This window comes from Chlamydotis macqueenii, chromosome 1 (assembly GCF_036417535.1).
Source record: "Chlamydotis macqueenii isolate bChlMac1 chromosome 1, bChlMac1.mat, whole genome shotgun sequence".
Taxonomy (NCBI): Eukaryota; Metazoa; Chordata; class Aves; order Otidiformes; family Otididae; genus Chlamydotis; species Chlamydotis macqueenii.
In genome coordinates, this window is record NC_141556.1 from 79698772 (window position 1) to 79716137 (window position 17366).

Consider the following 17366-nt stretch of genomic DNA (forward strand, 5'->3'; position numbering starts at 1 on the left):
CATGGAACAACTTGAGCTGGATAAGCTCTGATTGCAAGACCTGAAGCTACTTCTTCAGAAGCTTTTTCTGACACATCACTTCCCCCCCTTCTCTTCCCATACCCCTAAACACATTAGAATTCAAATGTGTATTGAAGATGGGGTTCCTTGTGCCTTAATTGTCCTATCTGTTGGATTTGGGGGTTGGTTTTTTTTTTTAACTTTGTTATTCTGTCCTTCTTGTAGCACCACACCATCCACTTCTCCAAAACCCGCAAGATGGCCTAGCAGATGGGATATAAAAAACATGTAACGTACATCATAGACCCACTAAACATTGATTTTTATTCCAGTCAGGGATCAGTCTAAGGGGAGAAATAGAGGGGAGAGGGGGCAGTGAGAAGGGAGAACAAGCTGGCTCAGGGGAACGCTAATAGATTTGGTTTGAGTCCAAATCATGCTAGCAGTGATCGTAAATAAACACTTGGTGGTGATTTAGTGGCTTCTCTTAAAGGAACGGATGGTCTCTGTCCTGTTCTCAGTGAAGAACTGTCTTTGCACGTCCATCCCACAGTAAACCAACTGTAGATACAGCCGTGAGCTCAGAGCTAATTTGCCAGGCCTAGGGGAATCAGAGAGCAAAGCAGGTTCCCACAGCTCAAGATGACCTCTCCCTGTCAGGGTTAACCCATGGCTGAGGTAAAGTCATGCAAAGTAGCTTTTCTCTAGGCTACATGGTAGAGGCCTTGTTGACCATGCCTCTCTTCAGAGCTGGTGCTTCAGGCTTTCCCACAGCACTGACTTCCCTACCGATACGGAAGTGTCATAGAAAGTGATAGAGAAAACTTAACTGAACAGTGCAGCATCAGAAGTGGGGGAAAAGCTAAGAAAAACCCACTTGTCAGCTGAACAAATTAAAAAACTAGAAAACCCAGCATTTTGTCAGTCAGTCCACCCCATGGCATTTCCATCACGGTTAGGACTTTAATCATCAGTAAAACAATAATAACTAAACATGTACAAGGAGTCCCAACCATCAGCTATCATAATTCTCTTCAACACAGCAAGACACTCTTCAACAAATAACCATTAAGAGATTAAGCCTCTTTTATGAATAAATTGTTTGGTACGCCGAAGGCAATTTGTTTGACATTATTTTTGCAGGATTAAGGAGTTGAAGACCTTGACAACATGCTAATTGTCTGTACCTGGCATAGAGGCAATATTAAAGCCTTGGTAATACCCCATGCCATTGACAAAAGTAGCATTCACAGGAGATCATTTGCTAGTGTAGTCCTTGGTTTAGCTGCTAATAAAAGCAAGTGAGTGTGTATTATGATGATGCTTTTCATCCCAAGATCCCCAAATACCATTTTTGCTGAGGGTTTTCCAAAACCCCTACAGCCCCCCTGAGGAAGCCGGTATTACTGTTACTACTGTTGTCCATTTCAGAGGAGGGGAAAATCAAGGCTGCAGTTTCCCAAAATGCTATAAACCAGGGTGACATAGCACCACTGCTGAGAAATGCTAGTCCTGCCCTCCCGGGCCGTTCTTCCCGCCTGCACGCTGGCTGCTGGCAAAATTTCTTTTTCCGCTGTGCAAATATTCAGACTGAGAAATTCCTCTGGGTTAAAACTAATGTTGGGAGAAAATAGGGTTGTTTTTTTTTTTAATTTTACCTGGGTCATTCCCTCGATCAGACTGCTTGTACAGCTACTTGAACACTAACAAGGTTTCAAGGGAGCTGTATGGAAACTGGAACATGAGAGGGGAGTAGGTAGGACTGATTTATTGTGGCAGTGCAACTTTAAACCAACCTGAAGTGCTCAAAAAACTGTGGCCCGAGGTACAGTTAAATAGCCTGTTTAAGGATTTGCTCACACCACTCTTGTGGGCTTCCCCAAGCTGGCTTTAGTCTAGTCAGCTAGCCTGCACAGGATGCCAGTCAAGTTGAATCTTTTGCTGCTGCATTTGCTGAGAGAGTTGGGGCTGTTCAGCCTGGAGAAGAGAAGGCTCCGGGGAGACATTACAGCGGCCTTCCAGTACCTCAAGGGGGCCTACAGGAAATTCGGGGAGAAACTCCAAAGGGAGGGCCTGTTGCGATAGGATGAGGGGTAATGGTTTTAAAATAGAGGGAGGTAGATTTAGATTAGATATTAGGAAAAACTTTTTAAAATGAAGGTGATGGAACACTGGAACAGGTTGCCCAGAGAGGTGGTGGATGCCCCATCCCTGGAAACATTCAAGGCCAGGTTGGACGGGGCTCTGAGCAACCTGATCTGGTTGGAGATGTCCCTGCTCCTTGCAGGGGGGTTGGACTAGGTGACCTTTGAAGGTCCCTTCCAACCTGAACCATTCTATGATTCTATCTGAACTGTAGCCAGCCTGCCTGGCCCACACTGGCTGCAGCTGAAGCAGTGAGTGCAGAGCAGAGTTGTAATCAATAGTGCAAGATGCAGAATCCAGTAATCCTCATCTGTGTTCTCCAAAAGAGTGAAAAACATACTCCCCACAGCCTGATAACAGTACTTAATTGGTTATGATGTTTTTCCCTTGTTTTTAAAACAGCTGATTTACAGGCATGAAGCCTCTACTCAAAAGTAAGAGCAGCTGGGGAAAAAAGGGACAAGGAAGCAGTTTTTCCTGAAGCTTATTTCCTGGCAAGGCACAATTCTCAGCTTTTTTTTTTTTTTAATGGGGCAGAGAGAAGTCCTGTAAACATGTTCACATTTGCCAAAGCTCCTTGAGCTTTTGCCTTAGCCTAAATCTCCCAGGACACACTAACTGTCGTTCATTGTCCTCTCAGAGGAACTTGGTATTAAATTGTAAATTCCATATACACACAAAGAAGAAAAAGAGAAAAGGAGTGAGGCTGTATCAGATCTCATAAAAAAACCCTGTGTCTTCATTATTTCCTCCCCTTGCTTTCTGAAATACTTTTAATCTAAAAATCATGGAAGCTGAGATCATCCCAAAGAAAGTTAGAATAAACATGACTGGAAAAGGCCCCTCAGGAAAACGTCTCAATCTCCTGCTGCTGTGCAATTGCAAAAGCCTTCTGCCTTGGCTCCGCAGCTGAATAGGTATCAATAAAGTACACGGCTCAGAAGAGTAAGACAACTTCACTTTCTTGGGTGCGTGATGGGGGATCAAAAGAAGTCAAGGGGCAATAAACTCTGTGTCAGCGATTTCCTTTGCTATGTATCTGTCCAGCATCTGCTGGACATTTTTTTTTTTTTCCTCAGGTGTACTGCAGAAAAAAAACCTGCTACATTGCTTTATTCAGATAAGGTCCTTGTTTCACTGCGTTATAAAATCATTGGCTGCTGCATGTAAGAATGGTCTGTGTATGAGTGTCTGCAGGGGCATGTTTAACGTTAAGCATTGGGTCTCAATGTTCTGACTTTTGCTGCTGACACTAAGCAAATAATGTCACATAATGTCCTCTGAGCTGGATGTAGAGGCAGACACAACACACCTAGCAAGTGTAGGAGATGTCCTCTGCAGCTTGTCAAAGGAAGCTCATCCGAAATTCAGGAGTTTGTATCCCTGGTGCTGCTCATCACTTCAACGCTCACCCAAGCATCTGCCACGTAAATGAGGGACATTGTGGATTTTAACTGCAGAACTGGCCACTGTGTTTTGGATGCTGAAGGTTCTGACTTGTACCCTTACGTGTACTACGAGGGAGGCTGCACACCTAGTGTGATTTATGGCCACTTTTTGCTTTAGATAAGAGTAACAGCTTTTAGGAAACAGAGAATAGATAGCTGAGGTTATGACTTTGAGATTACAGCAAGGAATTTATTTCCAAGTGACGTCCTTCAGTGTAACTCATCCTTTGGGAGAGCCAGGCCCAAGACAGGCTTGGAGGATCTGGACATTTCTTCTAAGCCTACCTAGGACTGTTGGAAGACCACTGCACTGAGCTCAGGTATTGCCATGGGCAGGATGGTGTCAGGAAATAAAAGAGTAAGGCAAGGAACTCTGGTAGCACTGAGCTTCTGCAGCCACCTGCCATCCATCTGGGGTTTACAGCTGGTGAATGCTCTTTCCATCACTGTCTGGAGGACAGGTCAGGAGCTGTCTCGTCTCACCTGTCAGTCTTCGCCTGCTCCTTCACGCTAAAACACATCCAGGTCCTTGGCAAAATGCTGTTAGGTGCAGAGGAGAAAAAGTTACAGTGTTTTCCTCCTGCCAGGCCTGCTTCCTGTTGTTTTTCTTAGGAGGGCACATTTTGGTGGTCACAGGCTGTAATCTCCTAGATTACTGTGCCCCACTCTGAGAGCGCTTCTTGCAACACAGCCCGTGCTCCCAGCTCTAAGCACACTTAATTATGTCTCAGCTTTTGTTGTACTGCCTTTTGGTTCAGGGAACTGCTCTTAGAAATGGTTATGGTTAATAGTAAGCTTTGACCATTAGGGCTTCACTCTAAACTCCAGGAGACTTGTTTTTCTGAAACAGGAATGAGGTGCTGATGAGGTCACCCTACCAATAACTCTTCTTGCTTATTGATTGTCTGATATGTGCATTTATCAGCAGCTGATAAATAAGTGAGAAGGATTTTGTTGTGATGTAGATCACAGCAGGTCTCAGAGTCAGTCAGCAGTTTTTTGTCAGTGGAAAGGAGTGAAGGGGTTATCAGTGTATGTACCTAATAAATCTATGTTCTCGGTTTATAGTTGGGTGTGCTGATTGAGTTCTTTAGGTCATTCAGTGTGTGTGTGTATACATCTGCTTCATCAGCTACTGGTGATTTACAGAAATTTGTTGCTGCCTGCTGTGGATTTTAAAAGATAGATCTCAATTAAATAGCCAGTCACCATCCTGGCTGCCTGATGCATTTCGTCTATACTATGTTCTATGCCCACTTCAGAAACTGCAGTCATCGCCATGCTCATTCTCGCTATATTTCTCCTTCTTTCTTTGTATTTACTTGCAGGTGGGTGTGTTTGAGTATATATTTAAAATTCAGTGCCTTTATGTCTCACTGTCTGAGAATGGGAGAGGAAGATAGGGAGCTGCCAATGAGGAAATAGTGTCTGAAAGCTAGAAGAATGGAAATAGTGAGAAGCCAGGCACATTTTTAGAGAGATGTAATGGGGAAAACAAAATCCTATTACAAATCTAAATGTCCTTAAAAGTCTTGGAACCCCGAGTGGAAACTAACCCCAGGTACTTGCATATGTAGAAATGATCCGTACATCAAATTCCAAGTCCTCTATGGATTGTACAGTGCCCACAGCAGATTTTTTGAAATGCTTAAGGGTAATGACTTTTACTGGATAGGGTGTAACACTGGCACTTTCAACATAACAAATTGTCTGGTCCAGAGAGCAAAATATTCCAGGAAATGGTGCAATTGTAAATTCAAAGTGTAATGAAGAGATCACTAAAGCTTTCATGGCATTATTAGACATTCAGGACAATAAGTAAGCACTGAGCTCACTGAAGTTGTTGTCCAGATGGCAGTCGTGGGTGCTGTGGGCTGAATCTCTCTTGTAGGACAGTTCTGTGTCACACTGCCTTCCTTGGAAATGGGAAACATCTTTTGTAGTACCTGCTGTTTTAACTGTCTGACACTTCTCCTTACTACCTTGAACGACTGAGTATTTGCAGAGCAAGCTACAGCCATCACCCGGATGTCAGAGAGTAGCTGAAGTCTGGGTGCTCTGCTGATACCTGCATAGTCCATCAGGGCTTGCTTGGTGACTCCCCAAAGAGACTTTGTCTTGCAGTAAGGTCAGCTTTAAAGTATCTTCATTGCCTTGGTGATTTTCTGATTTTTATTTCCTTTTTAATACTTTTTTTTTTTCCTTTTTGCGAAGACCTTCTCCAAAGCAAAATGCCTCTAAAAAGATAAGATGATTTTTTCTTTATTCTTAGTGATCAGTTTTCCTTAGAGACTAAAGAAAAAGCTTTGGCTCTGCACCTGCATGTTTGAACTCTGCTGATCTTGACTGACCTGATCTGACGTTTGATATTAGGATGTAACATTGCTGTTGGTGGCATAGAAACATGTAGTTTGTTCTGCCTCAGTCTCCTAGGTATACCAACAGCATCCTGGACTGCATTAGAGAGAGCCTTGCCAGCAGGTGGAGAGAGGAGATTCTTCCCCTCTGCTCAGCCCTGAGGAGACCATATCTGAAGTGCTGTGTCTTGGGCTCCGCAGTACGAGAGGGACATGGACATACTGGAAGTATGTCCAGTGAAGGGGCATGAAGTGGATTAAGGGACTGGAGCATCTAATATGTGAGGGTAGACTGAGAGAGCTGCAGCTATTTGGCCTCAAAAAGAGAAGGCTTGGAGGTATCTTAATAATGTGTATAAATATTTGATGGAAAAGGGTAAACAAGACAGAGTCAGACTCTTCTCAGTGGTGTACAGTGACAATGGGCACACACTGAAATACAAAATATTCTGTTTACACTTCAGAAAAAATTATTCACTACAACAGGCTGTCCAGAAAGGTTCTGAAGTCTCTATCTTTGGAGACTCAAAACTTGACTGGCTGTGGTCCTGAGCAGCCTGCTCTGGCTGACCCTGTTTTGATCAGGGATTGGACTCAGAGGGGATCTCTGAAGATACCTTCCAGCCTCAACTATTCTGTGATTCTGTGGTATGTGCAGGCTGATGAACACTGGGAAAAGGTTGTATTAAGGAACTTCATGCTGCTATTGACTGTTATCCTTAGTCTGCTGGGAGGTTAAAATAAACCAAGCAAAAGGAGTTGATGAAATAGGGAGAAGAGTGTCCCTGCTCCTTGCAGGGGGGTTGGACTAGATGACCTTTGAAGGTCCCTTCCAACCCAAACTATTCTATGATTTTATAAGAGGACTGAATGGGACTGTAGTTGCTAATCAAGTTTCAGAACAGTCTAGAATCCCAAGCATTCACTAAATTATTTGAAAATCTAGTTTACAGGATATCATCTATTCCCTTTTTTTTTTCCTACTTCACTGAAGTTCATTTAAAAGTTCTATCTTTTAGTAAGCTCTGACTCTCCTCTTGCCATTTAAGAGAAATCATAGACTGAAGTAACATCAGATTAGAAATTTAAAGGACAGTGAGTTGCATTTACAGAGTTATTTAGAAGCACAGAACAAGTCAAGTTAGAAGAGACCTCAGGAGGTCTCTGCTCCAGCTTCCTGCTAAAAGCAGGGTCAGCTAGGAGGCCAGATGAGGTCCCTCAGTGCTTTATTAGGCTGGGTCTTTTAATCCTCCAAGGATGGGGCTTGCACATCTGTGAGCAACCTGTCCCAGTGCTTTTCACCTCATGGTGAAAAAGATTTTCTAGTCTGAATCTTTTGCTCTTTAACTTTTTTTTTTTTTAGGTGAATGCAGGTAACAAAGAGGTGCCTTTTGGAGTTTTCAGGAGTGTATAAGCAATCTAAATCTCTTACTCTCTTGGGCACTTCTGGAAGTCTCCTCAAGCCTTATCTTTGTTTTGAAGCATTAAAGTGCATCTGTAAATCTTACCTAATGTCTCCTGGGCATCATAACTTTTAAGAATTTGGAAGCTTGAAACTGAAATCTCTTCCCTTTCAAAAATTTTGTTAATTTTCTTGTGTTTATGAGCAATGATTTAGGATTTGGAGAGGCTTTGATTACAGGAGGGTGTATCTGGTGAAATATAACCAAAGCATTTCTTTTTGAGCATTTCCTTCTGTTAACTTTGCTGATGTTAGTAATGATGGGGTAGGATCAGAACTCGGGACATAATTACATGGAGTTTGCAAAGAGAGGAAAGATTCAGAATTCCTTTCACGCTATTTAGCACATTTCTAGGAAACTGCATCAGTAAAATATTAAAAAGACAAAGAAAAGTTGTGTGTGGAATCTTAAAAACAATACATCTGTGTGTATCAAACAGGCTGTATTCCTGAATAATGTCTGAGGTAGAAAACCTCACGAGCCAGCTCCAGTAGCACATATTCTCATGTGTGACAGAGGCTGATTTGGTCCTGCTTGTTACCCTAACCATAACTGGTTGGGGTTTTTTTCGGCAGTGTTTACTTTTGCTCTGTCTGTTTCTTGTTGTTCTTAAGAGCAGATATTTGCCAAAACAAATGTACGTGAGTGATAAAAGCCAAGAGGAATGTCTGTTGGACCACAGGAAATTTCCTGTGCAGGAAGAGATCTTGGGAACTTCCTGTGGAGCAGAGCATTGTGGGTCTGTTGGCAGAAGTCCCTTTACCACAGCTGCAATTAACTAGAAGAGGGTGGAAAATAGTCAATACTGCCTTTTGCAGTCATAATGTTCAAGAGAAGAGCCTGAACTCGACACTTAAAAAAACCCTGCCTGAGCAAGTGTTAAATCAGAGTTGTGGGTTTGCAGGTTATTACTCTCATAACCAAAACCCAAACAAATAAGAGTGGTACAGAATTACAGGTCACATCTGCTCATACTGACGTACTTCATGCCCACCTTGTAGACTTAACTTGGTGTATGTGGGAGTATCCCAAGGTTTGATGCACCTAGAAGGAGACCTCTTCAAGCTTGGTCCCATATGCCTGAGAATGAAATGTGTCCTTGGTCCCTGCATTTTGTACACACCATAGCCTGGTTCCGTGTGGGATTTATGAGACATTGCTAGTCAGCCTGTACTCTCCAGCAGGGTTTTCCCATGTCAGTACTGTCCCTGCACCTTCCATGAGGCTTCCTGGTGAGTACTTCCCAGGCAGGTTCAAATCTTCAAGTAAGCCATATCCCATGTGTTGTGTTAAATCTGCCCTGATGCTGGAAACTTGCATTGACTGCCAGATGTTCAGCATGGAAGACTCTTCTTTTTGGATCATCTTTATTTTTGCCTCTAGCAGATATGCATCTCTTTCCCCACCTCTCTGAGATGATACTTGCAGGAGTCAGGGGAACTGCTTCTGGAGAGAGGTGTGAGGAAACAAAAGCTGAAGAGGGTTATGGGATGCTAACAGACACTGCTGTAGTAAAAAAGGAGGGAAGAGACAACTGGATAATAGGAGGAAATTAGTGTAGTTCAAAGGGCAGAAAGAGAAGGAGAGAGAAAGCAAAACACACCAAAACCACAGATTTTATAAAAAGGAAAACTCGACAGTCTGGAGACAAATGTATTTTTTCTAACAGTGTGTACAGAGCATGATTAGATCCTATATGAGGGGGAATTTGTGGGGCAGGGGATGTCGAACACATTATTGGGTGATGGCATGGCAAAGAAAGCGTGATATGGACACTTGGTAATACATCCTAGACTGCGGTCTCAACTTCATCTGTGAAGATAGTCGTATGCCCTCTGACTGTACCCAGTCCTTGGCCTGGCTGGAGAAGGCTCAATAGAAAAAGCCACTGAAATTGTACTTGAGGTTGTGGTCTGTGCTCTCTGCAGCCCTATGTTAAATGTGGCAGCAAGCCCATTGACTTTCTTCAGAGGGGTCAAACAGCAGCTGATCATAACATTTGAACTTCAGCCTTGTGAGCCAAACCAGCAATAATGGTCTCACCTGGTGATTTCTAAGTCCCAGCCTCTCAGGTAGCATGGGTCTCCTCACAGAGTTTGGGTCTTGTGACCTAGCACCCTTGCCCATGCTGCTCAAGCGTTTAGGTTTTTTTTCTTACAGCTGTATGCGTGTGCACTTTTCTTTTGTACCAAGGAACTCTTTGTTTGCATACTGAGTGCTTCCCCACAGGAAATTTCCTGTGATGGAAAACTCGGGAAGCTTCCTGTCAGCCAAGACGCTGCAGGGGACAGATAACGGGGACGTTCGAGCCCGCAAACCGCAGCAGCTAAGGAGGCGTTGTCACCTGGTGCTTTCTGCTGGAGGAGGTTGGGTGGCAGGAAAAGTCAACCACTTTCTTGAGTGATCTGGGGCGATAGGACAGGGGAACCGCTCACTGGAAAACCCATGACTGCTGGTGACTGGTGAAGTCTTTACTAAGGCTGGGCAGTTTGGTGTTGTTGAACCCAAGCCCCCAGAAGCTATGGATTAATTTTTATCGCACGGGACTTGTCATAGGTCAGTTAGGTTAGCAATTCTCAGGCTCTGAAGAAGGCCTGTAGTTAAGTGTCCTGTTGCGAGCTGGGTACCAAGCATGGCTCTGAAGCTCACAACCAGTTGAAGAAAAAGTCGTTGCCTCATGGAAGAACCCCACCTTTTGGTAATGTTTTCTATCTCCTACCAATTGCTTTCCTGAAGAGGGAGGGTTGTGCAGCCATACCATTTTTGAGCCCATGGCAGTCCCTGGCAGTTTGTGGAGAGCCACTTTGTATCGCTTACTGGGATTTGCTCTTACTTTGGTAGAAAAAGAAGGGTCTGGCTCTCAAGTAACTGTTACTACAAATGGCACCCCAGGCTCCAGCAGAGATCTGTTTTGAGCAGGGGTTATGGCTTGGCAAGACTGGAACTTGGTGAACTTCTAGGAACTGTGGCCTGCAAATGTGCAACAGTGGTTCAGTCAGTTCAGGGCTGACAGTACGAAACTTACTTGGGGAAAGCACCCTGATGCGAGAGAGCTCTTCAGGCAAAGGCCCACAATGGTTATCGCATTGCCAGTGTGGTTAGGTGGGACCTTGGCCAATAAGGCACCTGAAAATAACCTACATCCTTCCACAACTCTTGCTATTTAGCCTCACAGTACCTCGGATTCCGCACACATAATGTCATGATGCTGGTGCTCCTTTCTGCCCCCACTGACATCTCCTCTGTCAAGATCAGTGATGACCGACTGTATGAGGAGGTAGGACTTCAGAGTTGTCAGTCTGCAGTCAGCACAGCGGTGTGCCAGCCCCATAAACAATACTTAGAACTTTCCTCTCTTCAAACTACCTTCTGCTCTCCACAGTGTCCCTTTCAACTCTCCAAAGTTTTTCCTCTGCCCCTACAATGCCTCAGCTTTCCATGCTGTCTGCTGTATTCATCTATACCATAATTTTTACAGTTCCCCCCATAATGTTACTGGTTCCTGGTGACATTCCTTGAACCTCCTTTTTGGTAGTACTCTTGTCTCCATTTGGAATCAGTTGCCTAAATATTGCCTACACAATGGGACTTGTAATTCTTCTGTATGTTGATTTACGCCAGAAACCTATGGTAATTTTTTTACCAAAAGATGGGAAAGAGAATAGTCTTTCAGATATTTTGACCTGAATGTTACTGTTTTTCTTCAGAGCTCAGCCTCTTGAATCTGGTGAAGGCACACTTGCTTCATTGCTTTTCTGTTTGTCTTATTTTAGAAACTCAGAATGAGATCAAATTAAATTGAACTACGAAGTCCTGAAGGATGTTCTTTAGGTACGACTAGGAAAGGCAGATGTTCTAAGCTTTTAGTTTCAATATGGCGTAATTTAAATCCAACCTTCATTCAACCAGCAGTAACTGTTTCAGTTTGATTAATGGACTTGACTTACAAATGCATGCAGACTGGCCAGCTGGCCCAGACAGCCGGTCACTGGCTTGGTGAGATTGGCCAGCTGGCTGTCATTTCTTGGCTGATAAGGGACCCCAAATTGCAAGTGCTGCATCTCAGCTGTGGAACAGACAGGAATGAGGCACTGCTTTTGGTCTCCTGGTAGGGCAAAGAAACAACTTCAGGGGTTATACATAGCCATCAGTCCCTGTGTTGTGTAACCTGGCATGGATCGAAGGCATCCGGGAAAAATGACAAGCTCTTTTTGTGGGATGGGTTGTTGCACCACTTGTTTTTCAGGTTTCTGGACACTTCCCATGATAAGAACTTGGTTTTGGTAGTTTTACAACTTTTCTATTTTTTAACTGCTGTGGCTGATAATTTCTTTGCCAGGACAGGGAACAATACAGAGGTGTTGAACTCTCAAAATGTCTAGGGCCCAGTGTTGGTTCCTGTAACAAAAGGCAGTATATTCCTGCTGCCGTCAGTTGCCCCCTTAGCAAAAAGTGGCAAAGATCTGTAGGTTGGACCTAAAAGTGCTGGCCTTACTGCTGACCCACGCAGGTTTCATTATGATGCCATGGTGGAATCTCTAAGGTTTTTTTCACCATTACTGATACTTTAAAAACAAGGGAAAAAATTACACTCAATATATATATTCTGTGTAACAGCTATTGAGGTTGTAAAGGTGAGGAAAGGTTAGAATGAACATTGCCTGTGTACACGTTGATCCTTCAATTACATGAGCTTTGCGTATGCATCAACACATGCAGCGTCTAGCAAAGTGTGAACTCCACAGACTACATGAATAACTTTATTAAATACTGAGAAAGAGGAAAGGGAGTAAATTTTAGTCAGTAGAGAGGATAGTTGCAGGAGAAAGCTATTAAATCTGCAGGGACCCTTGGTCCGCTCACTGGTATCTCAGCACAAATAGTGTTTTTGCAGCTCACGGGTTGTCCATAACCACATCAGCTTTGGTAACTGCAGCTGCGCTGGAATGGTTGTCTTGAAGCGTGTGAGTTTCTTCCTGGCTGCGTTCAGTGGGTTTGCTCGGTGAGAAGTGGTTTGTACATAGGAGGCCTGTGGCTGAACTTGGGTTTTCCTCATCCCTTGACCAGTGTCTTCCTTGCTAGAAGCTTCTTCCTTTTGCAACAATGCAGAGCCCTCCCTTCCCTTCCATTCATACTCAGTATCCCTGTGGCAAATAACTCAGCTGTTTACATGGGAAAGTAATAGTAGGAAAGTATTTATTATATTTTTAGCAATCTGTAATGTAATTTAGCAGAATGGAAAAAATGAAGAGGAGAGCCAGCTTTCTGCAGACCCACCAGTATGTGCTTTGCAGGCTGGAGCTGGAGGATTGGTAAGCTGAACTAACTGAGACAGTGCAGAGGTTGCTGAGCAGATGCACATACTGTCAAGCTGGAAACACGCTCAGGAGAAGACCTGCAGTTAAAACCACTCAAATAAAGAGTAAGCTCTTCCACTGGCTGTAGTAGGCTTTGGGTTAAACCCCATTAGGTCCTAAGATGTTTGGTTCAGAGATCTGTGTAGTATGGTATGTGTTGTAAAGAATATTTGTCGTGCTGTGGAGGGAATACATAAACCTCACCATGTACTTGGACAAGCTGAGTAAGTGTGCTACGGAGAGTCCAGGATAAAGCACATTAAAAAAATGTAATTTGATTTTAATAATTTATAATGCTTAACAAATACACTAGGAAATCTTCTGTAATATATTGTGTAAACATAATAAAATATTGCGAAAACTACAGTTCACTACAGATTGGCTATTAAATACTTTCAGTGAAGTAATGTGAAACAGTTCAAGGCTGCAAAAAATGATCCAACTGACAGATCAGTAAACTGAGAATTTGCACTGTTAATTTGTAAATATAAATAGTGAAGTTCAGAAGTGAAGTCATTAATAGAACTTATGTGTCAGTAAACTTCTTGACATTAATTTTTAATACTGTAAAAGTAGCTTTGAACCCAAATTCTGCTTAGAAGAGGTCAACACTATAAAAATTTTACTGCTACTCCAAAATATTCTAAGTTGAAAAAAAAGAGCCTTTAGCAATCGTTATCAAACCAATTATCCTAGTAATTATGGGAAATTTTACTTACCCCAAAACCTGGCTTACCCCAAAACCCAAGGTAGACATTACAGTAAGCGTTGTGAAACCAAAGCACCAAAAAGTGGTTGCATCTTGAATGCAATGGATTAATGCCAATCTTGAAATATTGCACTTTTTTTCCCTTTTTATTTTTTTCAGTGTATCTGATTTTGTATATTCAAACAAACTTTGTTAGGGCTCACCAGTCTCCTGAGTACCATGAACTCCTTTTTGTTTTTCCCCACTTACCACCTGTGGAGACAAAGATACTGCCTCCTATAGCAAAACCTATGCTGTTACTGCATCATTTCTGTTTTGTTTAGCTTTCATGAGCTGGAGATTTGGGAGAAATACCAATAAACTACATCCTCTTAATAGCTCTGCGTAGAGATTTCAATCTAAGGAAACTCTCTGGATAAAAATACCATTTCTCTCCTGTTTCTGTGCATTACCCAAGCATGTTGGGATCCTGGCTTATGACTGCAACTGAGACACTACAATTATGCAGAATAATAATGCAGGCCTGTTGAATTAGATGATGGAGATCATTTGATTTCAATTAGAACAGCACCTCCTGGCCCTTCACATGGACCAGGGCCTCATTGTGTGAGCTGCTGTAGTTAGTGAAATAACTGTGTCCTGTCTGTCGGTACAAACAGGGCATCAGGTCCACTGATTTATAGATACTAGATGTTTTTAAGCTGCTATGAAAAACAAGACGAGGGCTTGTGTTGTTAGTGAGAACTTCAGAACATGTCAAAATTTCAGCATAATCCTTTCTAGAAGAAAGAATTTGGAATTAAAGTGAGACACACACACACACACCGCCCCCCGCCCTCCCCCCCCCGCCTCCAGGTTAGAAATACTTTTTTTTTTTTTTTTTACCTGTAACCAGGAGAATGACAGATTTCTCAACCCTTTCTTTCCTTGGAAGGCAGTTATCCAAGTGAGACATCCCACTAAAATCACTGGAACTGCTTGTATAAGTAAATGCTCACAAGAATATGGGTTAAACTGTGCAGTCCTCAGTGTCTTGTTTATTACTTCAATGTCATATTTACTTAAATTGATGCCTTTTGGTATTCATCTTTTTTTCCAACATTTATGAGAGTTGCTTTGCAATTTTACATTTATCTCAGTGTTGACAACACAGATATGAATATCACTTGTACTTTTGTTTAGAATTGGTTTTAGTTTGAACAAATTTAAATTGTTTAATTTAAGCAAACATAATTAGGAGGCTTAAAAGCAGAAGGAAGACCCATGGCTATTTTGACTGAATTTGAAAGAAACCTATACAGAGAAAGCAGAATTTCTTTTGCACTAACAGTATAATTTTCTTTATTTAACATTGTGCAAATAAGAATAGAGTTACCAAAAGGTACACTGGCTCTGTACAAGAAATAAAAATAAATCAATAAGTGTACAATAGAATGAATATTGGGATTAACTACAGATAAAGTTTTGGTAGGGCTTCTCTGACACATGAAGAAATGTCTGAGAACTGATGAAGTGGAGAGAGAAGGAAAAGGAAGAGAAAAAATATATGCAAAGCCACTTGAGCAGAGCTATGCAAATGACCTTATCAGGGCAAGCAAAAGGCTTCTCCATTGTGCCTGCCAATTAGGAAATAGCGGCTACGGACATACTCATCTCCCTCTTCCTGAGGAGATGCAGCTTTAGCATGTGATGTTGGAACCACACCATGAAAGGAGATTAAAAATTATCTCCTCTTTTATGTCTTTTTAAGAGGTTGGCAGAGATGCTAAATGATTCCTGGACAGGGCAAGCACCCTGATGGCATCCCAGTACCATTTTTTTTCAATTTCATGTGGATTCTAGCAAACCAAGAGAGCAAAGGAACCACTAGGCTTTGACAGGGGTACAGAAATAGTCCCAGATTTCTTTGAAGGCACTGGTGTCCCTCCATTTTGACTCCCATTCTGAAGACGGAAGGGAAGAAGAAACACTTCACGCTCTTCAATCCAACTCAGCCTGCTTGGTCCCGGTGTGCTGCTCTCTTTTTCTCTTATGATTAAGTCCACTCTCACAGTTGGTCAAGCTGAATGGAAACACAGGAAAGCAACATCTAATCTTACACAGTGTTTTGCAAATAGCAAAGCATGTCAAGATTTATGAAGTGTTTTGATAATTAACACTATAGGAAGACATTATATTCAAAATCAGAAACTTAAACTTCTGACATTTTGGGGAACTTTTCCCTTCCTTTTTGGTGCCTTATGTACTATACTTAGCGCTGCAGCTAAATCATTGAAATTGCCGCTAATTTCCACAGGGGATGCAGACATGCTTTTCAGGATTGAAAGCCAGTGTTTCCAAAACCTTGAGCAGGCATTAACTGGTCACTCAGTTAGCATTCAGCTGGGTGGAATAGGTTCATGGTCAATGTGACACGTTCATGAGGATTTTTTCATAGCTAGGGTTTGACTGTGCCCGGATTGTCTGGAGGCAGCCAGAGCGTACAGTCTGATGAATGGGTCGGCTGAAGCGTTATGCTCTGGATTGGGTGCACACCCTCAGGGTGCATCCTGTGCGTTAATGCTGCTTTATTCAAGTAGCTGCTTCCCAGGCTTAAAGATAACTCTTACGCGAGAGGGCAAAGACAAAAAAATCCAGTGTGATCTTTCTGCATGTTCAAGCAGGGGAGCATGCAAAGGTAGGAACCCAAACATCTTATCTTTCTCTCCTTGTCCCCATAGTGAGAGAGGGAACATCCTGGGTGGAAGAACAGGATTTAGCAGATGCCGATAGAGTCAGCAGAAACACGTGTGCATTGGAGCTGGCAGGGTGCAGGGCTGTGGGACCAACCATCCCAGTGGGAAGCTGCAGATTACCCAGTATCCTCAGTACCCAGCAAAAGCCCTGAGCCTTGGTGATCCTTCTTGATGCATGGAGATGCAGGCTGTGCAAAAAAAAAATTCAACTCGGACCTTCAAAACTATCAGTGAACTGGAGAGAGAACTAGAAAGTTTGATAGAGAGGAGCTGCGCTTCCTCTGTCCCCCTCAGGGTTTACACCACATCTGCCCCTGTGAACGTTACAGTGTAGGGGCTGTGTACGTACCTGTGTGTATCTTTGGCAAAACCAAAAACAACAGGAAAGGAACTATGTTTTAAGAAATGCTGGCACTTTGTGTGCAGCTTTAGGCTAAGTTCTCTGCTGATTTGCTATCAGCCATGAAAATCCCTTCTCTGGACACAAAACTGAAGAGACAGCAATATGCCCGGCTACACAGAAAAATCTGTGTGCACTGTCTTGGCCTCTTTGACTTTACTACTGCGTGTCTCAACCTATTCTTCTAGGTCCCTTATTTGTAATTAGGTTTTCAAAATGTTTTTTTTCTTCAAAGGTAGTTCCTATATGGAGTTTTTAATGCCCCTTACTGAGACCAGCCTGTTTCCCAGTATCATTTCTCCCGGTTAGCAATTGTTGTAATTGCTGCAAGGATGCTGTTTAGCAATGAAGGGGAGGCGCTGAAGTGACACTTGTTCTGCATGCCAGCCCTTGTCTTCCACAGAGAGGTTCACTTATAGTTCTGGGAGAAACAGAATAATAGTGCTGTGATTTTTTGTTATTTTTTTATTTTTTTATTTTTTTTTTGTTCAATGCATGCTGCTCACTCCTTGTTTTCTTTCTGATAACACCAAGGTATTTATGTGCAAACAAAAGGCTCCTCTTGCCGAATCAGCCTCCTCCTTCTCCTGCCTGATTCTGTCAGCAGTTGCAAAAGCATGACTGTGACAGCAAGAAATGAATAAGGATGAGGTTGGGCTGACAAAAGAAATCTCCTCTTCACACAGTGTGCACACCTCAGGGGAGTGGGGGGAATAGGAAATCTAGAAAAAGTTCAAAACAAAGCATCAACA

General features: G+C 42.7%; 1 protein-coding gene across 2 annotated transcripts in view; it reads left to right on the top strand.

Annotated features, from left to right (window-relative positions):
- The window catches only part of ETV6 (ETS variant transcription factor 6), a 140787-nt gene that overhangs the window by 76689 nt on the left and 46732 nt on the right, over positions 1–17366 (top strand). Inside the window, exon 1 of one of the 2 annotated variants that reach the window (XM_086758096.1) lies at positions 12777–12835. The exons of the other annotated variant lie outside the window; for it this stretch is intronic. The gene's annotated coding sequence lies outside the window, so the exon portion shown is untranslated. Of the gene's footprint in view, positions 1–12776; positions 12836–17366 lie in introns of those variants that run through there. 2 annotated transcript variants of the gene reach the window in all.